The sequence below is a fragment of the Dipodomys ordii genome, unplaced genomic scaffold, assembly GCF_000151885.1.
Source record: "Dipodomys ordii isolate 6190 unplaced genomic scaffold, Dord_2.0 Scaffold68, whole genome shotgun sequence".
NCBI classification, from domain to species: Eukaryota; Metazoa; Chordata; class Mammalia; order Rodentia; family Heteromyidae; genus Dipodomys; species Dipodomys ordii.
The window spans coordinates 4,932,269-4,940,192 of NW_012267284.1; the positions used below are offsets into that span (position 1 = coordinate 4,932,269).

General features: G+C 43.6%; 1 protein-coding gene across 2 annotated transcripts in view; it reads right to left on the bottom strand.

The window, feature by feature from the left end:
• Positions 1 to 7,924, bottom strand: part of Rbak (RB-associated KRAB zinc finger) — a 20,901-nt gene that overhangs the window by 3,327 nt on the left and 9,650 nt on the right. The gene's annotated exons all lie outside the window — the stretch shown is intronic.

Below are 7,924 nucleotides of genomic sequence, written 5' to 3' on the forward strand. Positions count from 1 at the left end.
TGAGGACCGAACCCAGGGCCTGCGCACGCCAGGCGGGCGCCCTTCCACAGGCCTAAACCCCCAGCCCCTAAGTGAGCATTTTGATGCATGCCCTCGGCCAGGCAGGTTGCCATGAACTCAAGGCATTCAGAACTACTGGCATTGTTCTGATAATTCCAGTGGTGGTCAGTTGTAGGGACAGTGTCTATTCCCGATGGGGAATGGGCATTTTCCTCATTTAGCCTATTGGCATAAGTCCTGGTTGACTTAAAAATGTGCTCTTTCTCATCTGGTGTTAGGGTCCAGTTAAGAATGTGTTAAAATATCACATTAGGTGAGAGAGTACAATTGGGCAATCCTGGTAAACTGTTCTTTATAATGGAGAGGATTGCTTGAAAATGACTCCGATCTTTGTTCAATAGAATCCTTCTCGTTTAGGGTGAAAGGAACATGGACTCAGGGAGGTCTGTCCTGTCCTGCTACCTCACAGAGGGGAAATGAGCCATTTTAGAGCCAGTGACAGGCGGCAATGGAATGGAATGGGGTAGAGGAGGGTGGAGCAGGGTGGAGGGAGGAGCTGAAATGGAGGGTAATTGGGAGGTGGAGGATGGAGGCTCTGGAGGTTGGTGGGCCTCAGGAATGGGGGCAGAATGAGTGGAAGGGGAAGGGCAGGATGGGTAAGGAGGAGGTGAGTTGGCAGGGTTGAAGTTCAGAAGGCTAGGTGAAGGTAGAGGCCATTTGGGCTGTATTTTATCCTTTGAGGAGGGCAAGCCACAAAGGAGAGTTTAGGAGGGAGGACCCAACAAATAGAGGACAAAGGCATGAGCATATGGTACCTTGGACTCCCTACCTTTTTGTCAGAGAAAGTTGTTTAAATCAGTAAGAATATTAATATGGAAGGTTCGGAATCCAGGCCAGTCTAAAGGATAGTGGGGCCAGATTTTGATAGACAAATGAGTCTTTTTTTTTTTGGCCAGTCCTGGCATTTGAACTCAGGGCCTGGGCACTGTCCCTGAGCTGCTTTGGCTCCAGGCTAGCACTCTACCCCTTGAGCCACAGTGCCACTTCTGGCTTTTTCTGTGTATGAGGTACTGAGGAATTGAACCCCGGGCTTCATGCATACAAGGTGAGCACTCTACCACTGAACCACATCCCTTTTTTAATTTTTTTTTTAACTATAAATCAGTCAGTCCAAGTCTTAAGACTGGAGGGAAGCCAATGGGGTATCTCTGGAAACAGATAATTTGGAGCCCATTTTGAAAATTTGGTAGTATTACAGAATGACCTGTCCTACCACTTTCAGGCATCCCCAAGGCTTTGGGAAGACAAATGGATGCATCCCATATTAGGATGATGGATCCCAATAATTAGGAGAGGGTATCACCCAAAGTCCTAATTAAAGAGTGTCAGGCTCCAGAAAAGTTAGAATGTGTTTGTGACTTTAACTGAGCATCACTATCCCACAATACTGTGAAATTTGGGGAATTATGTAACCACTTAATCACAATAAAAAATTTGAAAAAAAAAAGTAAAGTGTCAGGGGGTCAGCAAGGGAGAAACTCTTGAAATCTCTGGGGACTCCTGGCATCCCCAGGTCTGTGTCTATGGCACCTCTGCCACAGACTGTGGCTGCTTGCCCTTTTCCTGAAGGCTTTTAGATGGTGGGTGGAGTCGGTTACCAAATACAATGAGCTTCCTGCCTAGAGATCAAGAGTCTGGGGGACAGGGTGAGGGAGAGAGAATAGGGGGGAGAGAAAAGGCCTTTTTGGGGTTTATGCAGGAGCCAATAATACCTCAAGCCACATGGGGTGACTGTCCATGAAACATGTACCACTTACATAGACAAAGGCCACAAGGTCATTCAGGCAGCTATTTAGCCCAAAGTAAGCTCAAAGTGCTCTGTGCTCCGGATGGAGAAAGGCCTGGGAAGGAGAAGGAGGTAACAGAGGTGGTAAGGAGGCCAGTAGCCCCTCAGTGGAGGGGACCCAGTTACTCCTGGAACTTTTCCTTTCCTGGGTTTTTAGCACCAAAAGTTAGGAAAATGCAGAATGGAAAAGGAATAGACTGGACTCAATTGTCAACAAGTGAGGACTGTTTATTGCCAGTGAGGGCACAGACCTTTCCATGGTATGTGAGGGACTGGATTTTGGGGTGGGCTTGTAGAAAAAAAAATTAAAAATGACCTATGGTTTCTTTGGGGCCAAGGGTGGTGTCCTTGGCCAGGCCCAGAATGAATGCTCTATCTATGGTAAGAGGCTCTTGTCTCCTGGGGGGCAAGGTCAGAATGACCTGCTTGTGGACAAGCACATGAACATGCATTTGGTGCTTTACTAGATTGGGCAGGAGTCAATCCTTCAATGAGTTTGATTCATTTTGTCCTTGGAAATAGACCATGATTTAGAGGAAACACACAATGTGGTCAAGAATATGGAATCATTTAGAAATGATATGACAAATTAAGTAAAGGTTCTTTGTTTCTTGAGTCCTGTTTACTTTGTCATATCTCCTTGCATTTTGGATTTCACATCCACATATCAGGCTGACCATGTGCCATTTGCCTCTCTGCTCTTGACTTACCTTGCTCAAAATGATTTGTTCTAGTTCCATCCATTTCCCTGTGATTGCTATTATTTTGTCCTTTCTAATGGCTGCATAATATTCCATTGTATATAGGTACCACAATTTTTGGATCCATTCATCTGTAATGGGGCATCTGGGTTGTTTCCATATCTTGGCTATTGTGAAAAGGGCAGCAATGAACATGGAGGAGCCTGTGTCCTTGTATCCTGGTTCCTGTTGCTCAGGGTAGATGCCTGAGTGGTATGGCTGGATCATAGGGGAGGTCTATATTTATCTTTCTGAGGTAACTCCAGACTACTTTCCAAAGTGTTTGTATTAGTGTACATTCCCACCAGCAATAGAATAGGGTTCCTCTTTCTCCACATCCCTGCCAGCATTTATCATTGGCTGAATTTAGAATGTGGGCCATTCTGACTGGGGTAAGGTGGTATCTCAGGATTGTTTTTATTTGCATTTCCTTTACAGCTGGAGATAACGAACATGTGTTTCTTTGCTATTTTTATCTCTTCTTCTGAGAAGTCTCTCTTTAGTGCCTTGCCCATGTAATGATTGGTTTGTTAGAATTGGGAGGGATTAGTTTTTGGGTTCCTTGTTTATAATGGATATTAGGCCCTTGTCTAATATATTTCTGGTAAATATTTTTTCCCAATTGGTTGACTGTCTTTCTAGTTTGGCATCTATGTTTTTGTCTGTGTAGAAACTTTTTAGGGTAGTCCCATTTGTCAAGTCTATCTCCAATTTGTTGTGACCCTGGGACTCTGTTCAGGAAGTTCCTGCCTGTGCCTATAAGTTCAAGTGTCTCTCCTACTCTGTCCTGCAGTAGTTTCAGAGTTTCAGGTTTGATTAAGGTCTTATCCATTTTGAGTTGATGTTAGTGCATGGTGACACTGTGGGTTTATTTATTTATTTATTTTTGCCAGTCTTGGAGCTTGAACTCTGGGCCTGGGCGCTGTCCCTCAGCTCTTCAGATCAAGGCTAGTGCTCTACCACTTGAGTTACAGCACCACTTCCGGCTTTTTCTACTTATGTGGTGCTGAGGAATTGAACCCAGGGCCTCATGCATGCAAGGCAAGCACTCTATCACTGAGCCACCTTCCCAGCCCCATGTGGGTTTATTTGTAAAGGGTGTAGTGGTATGTGACTGTAGTTTCAACTACTCAGGAGGCTGAAACAGGAGGATCACTTTGCAACCCAACATATAGAATTTTCCCTTGGGTGCAAAAGGTTGTACAATGGCACAACCAGACAGAAAGAAGAGCAAAGAAGAGCTGGGATATAGCTCAGTGGCAAAGCACTTGACCTAGCAAGTGCAAAATCCTGGGTTTAACCCCTAGTACCAGAAAAAGAAAAAAAGAAATATAGTTAAAGAGAAGAAGAGTAAAGCTATTGCCTGCAGCAAGAAAGAGAAACACAGGGGCTAACTTCCAAGGAGACATTCATGCATATTCTACTTGGAATGACTCAGTGTCACCAGCAGCTGAGCTGGGCACATTCCTGGCTTTCTCAGTTGGAGCTGCCTCCTACATTGCCAGTTCAAAACTGGTGGCTGGGAATGGAGCCTTCTGGGTGAAGAATTTAGTATTATTATAAGGAGCAAAATGGATTCTAGGTCAAGCTAGAAGTGAGTCATGTTGACTCACTATTTATTTATTTATTTACTGTTGGTCGCAGGGCTTGAACTCTGGGCATGGGCGCTGTCCCTGTGCTCTTCAGCTCAAGGCGAGCACTCTTACCGCTTGAGCAACAGCGCCACTTCCCATTTTCTAGTGGTTTACTGGAGATAAGAGTCTCATGGACTTTCCTGCCCAGGCTGGCTTTGAACCACAATCGTCAATTCTCAGCCTCCTGAGTTGCTAGAATTACAGGCATGAGTCACGGCACCCAGCTTTGACTCACCTTTTAGTTGGTTCCTTATAGGTTTCTTCTAGGAGCCATATCTGAAACAAAAATGAAACAATGTTGAGGACACTTACCAGTTATTCAAAGGGATAGTAGAGGATTTCCACCTCCCCCCCCATATCTGTCTCTCTGTCTCTCGCAGGTGTGAATATACCTAAAAGTATTTGGTTGTCTTCTGGTACTACAATGCAATGGAAAAAACAAAGAAATTAACATGATAGTAGAATAAATTCAATGAAGTGTAGTAGAGTGGCTAGCTTGTATCATTCTTTACCTTAGTGAGAAAGCCTTTAGATTTTCCTCATTAAGTGACACATGTTGACTTTGGGCTGATATAGGTACATACTTCATCTTCCCAAGGAAATAGCCATTAACTTTATTTACAAGGCCTTTTAAAAATTAGGGATGTTGGGGCTGGGAAGGTGGCTCAGTGGTAGAACACTTGCCTTGCATACCTGAGGCCCTGGGTTCGATTCCTCAACACCACATAAGCAAAACAAAAAAAGCCAAAAGTGGCGCTGTGGCTCAAGTGGCAGAGCACTAGCCTTGAGCTGAAGAGCTGAGGGACAGCGCCCAGGCCCAGAGTCCAGGCCCCATGACTGGACCCAAAAACAAAACAAAAACAAAAATTAGGGATGTTAGCCTGTAATCCCAGCCACTCAGGAAGCTGAGATCTATAAGATTTTAGTTTGAAGCCAACCCTAGGCAGAAAAGTCCTTGTGAGACTCTTATCTCCAATTAGCCACTCAAAAACTGAAAGTGGTCCTGTAGCTCAAGTGGTAGAGTGCTAGTCTTGAGCACAAAGAGGCTCAGGGACAACACTTAGACCTTGAGTTCAAGCCCCACAACTGAAAAAAAAAGAAAAGAAAAGAAAAGAAAAAAGGAATGTTAGACTCAGGTCTATAATCCTGGATACTCAGAAGGCTGAGGTCTGAGGACAGCAGTTCCAAGCCAGTCTGGTGAGGAAAGTCCATGAGACTCTTATCTCCAATAAACTACTCAGAAAAACCTGGAAGTGATTGTGGCTCAAGTGGTAGTGCTAGCCTGAACCAAAAGCAGGTCAGGGACAGTGGCAAGGCATTGAGTTCAAGCCTCTTTTGCCTCTAGGTTAAGGGCCGCTCACATTGAACTCTGTACTTGATACTTTTGCTCACTGGTTGGGGCTCTGCCAACTGAGCCATGCCTCCAATCCCACCTATTTTCCTTAGTTCTGTTCACTTGGTGCATCATATTATTAACTTGCCCAATATTTAGCCAACCCAAGGAAACTCAGCTTAGTTCCCATGTTTTATCTTTTGGGGTCCAGTCGTGGGTCTTAACTCGGCCTGGGCGCTGTCCCTCAGCTCTTCAGCTCAAGGCTAGCGCTCTACCACTTGAGCCACAGCGCCACTTCCAGCTTTTTTTTTCTGCTTATGTGGTGCTGAGGAATCGAGCCCAGGGCCTCAGGCATGCAAGGCAGGTGCTCTACCACTGAGCCACCTTACCGCCCCCCATGTTTTATCTTTAAAATAGGATTCTGTTGACTAATACCTTCAAATTTTTGTATAAATATACTCTAAAATTAATCTGAAAATTTCCTGTTTTGTGCTTGTATTGTAGCTTGAGCTGAGTACCTCATGCTTTTGCTTAGCTTGATTGCTCACAGCTGATGCTCTACCATTTGCACCATGACCCTAGTCCATCTTTTTGCTTGTTATTTTGAAGCTGGAGTCCCTCTGACTTTTCCATCTGGTCTGATTGAACTGTGATGGGATTTCAGCCTCCTAAATAGCTAAGATTACAAATCTGAGCCACAGACACTTGGTTTGGAAGGGTGATTTTTTTGTGTGTACATAATCTTTTATCACTTGACATAAATGACACTCTTGTTCCATGGACATATTTTGCAAATTCTATTTGTTTTTCTGTTTGGAACAGTTTAAAAACAGGTTGGCATTCATTATATGTTATTTCAAAGTTTCCTATTACTTCTTTTATGATATTAGGTAGACTTTATATAGTGGGAGTGGGAGTTATTTTTATAAAGTTGGATAAAATAGTACCTTCTAGTTTTGTTAAATTTCTGTTTTGGTCAGTTTCTCATTTGTGCATTTACTTCCTGGATATTTTTATCTGTCTATTTACTTATGGGGTAAGTAAATACTGGAGTTAGATTGAACCCAGGGCCTCCCACATGCTAGGAAAAGCTCTATCATTTGAGCTCTCTCCTTCCACCCCCAAACCATCTATATAATTTCTAATAGGTATTTGTTAGATTTAACTAACTGAAGGCACATGCATGTAAAAAAGCCCTGAAGGTATTGCTACATTAGTTTTTATAGGGAATAGTGGTCATCTTTTGTCTTTTTTTTTTTTTGGTCAGTCATGGGGCCTGAACTTTGAGCCTAGGCATTGTCCCTGAGCTCTTCAGCTCAAGGCTAGCACTCTACCACTTGAGCCATGGTGTCACTTCTGGCTTTTTCTGCTTATGTGGTACTGAGGAATCAAACCCAGGGCCTCATGCATGGGAAGCAAGCACTCTACCACTGAGCCACCTTCCCAGCCCCATCTTTTGTCTTTTTAAATCTCCCTTCTTTCCTTTTTGGTTTGAGCCAGGGTCTGGCTATACAGCCCAGGCTGGTCTCCAACTCTACATTCTCCTGCCTCAGTCTCTCCAGTGCTGAAATTACAGCATGTGCTCATCATGCACACATACACATGGCTGTACATGGCTGGTCCTCAACCATTTGAGCTGTGCCTCCACTTCTGGCTTTTTGCTGAATAGGAATAAAAGAATTTCTTGGACTTGTCTGTCCAGATGGTTTGTCCACTCAGTGTCTCATGTATAACTTTATAATCACAGATATAATCTTTTTAATTTTTATTGATTTATTTTATTTTATTTATTTTTTGCCAGTTCTGGGGCTTGAACTCAGGGAATGGGCACTGTCCTTGAGCTTCTTTTGCTTAAGGCTAGTGCTCTACCACTTGAGCCACAGCACCTCTTCCAGCTTTTTCTGTTTATGTAGTCCTGAGGAATTGAACCTAGGGCTTCATGCATGCCAGGCAAGCACTCTACTACTAAGTCACATTCCCAATGGATATAATCTTTATCCAAGGGTTCCTCTAAGGTACATAAAATCAGACTGCCTCTGATACCTCTATAAAATTGGTTCTTTTTTTAATTAGATAATTTCAAAGATTTATTCCACTTCAAAAATACTTTTATAGATTATACTTTCATTTTGCTCTTTCTACATAGTCATTCTGTACATTTTGTAGGGAATGGTACTGGGATTTGAACTTGGTCTTGTATGCTTGCTTGGTCAAAAATTGGCTTTTATTGTGAGAGATGAGGATAGGTTTTAATTAAAAGTATGTTTAAAACGCCGGGCGCTGGTGGCTCACGCCTGTAATCCTAGCTACTCAGGAGGCTGAGATCTGAGGATCGTGGTTCAAAGCCAGCCCGGGCAGGAGAGACCATGAG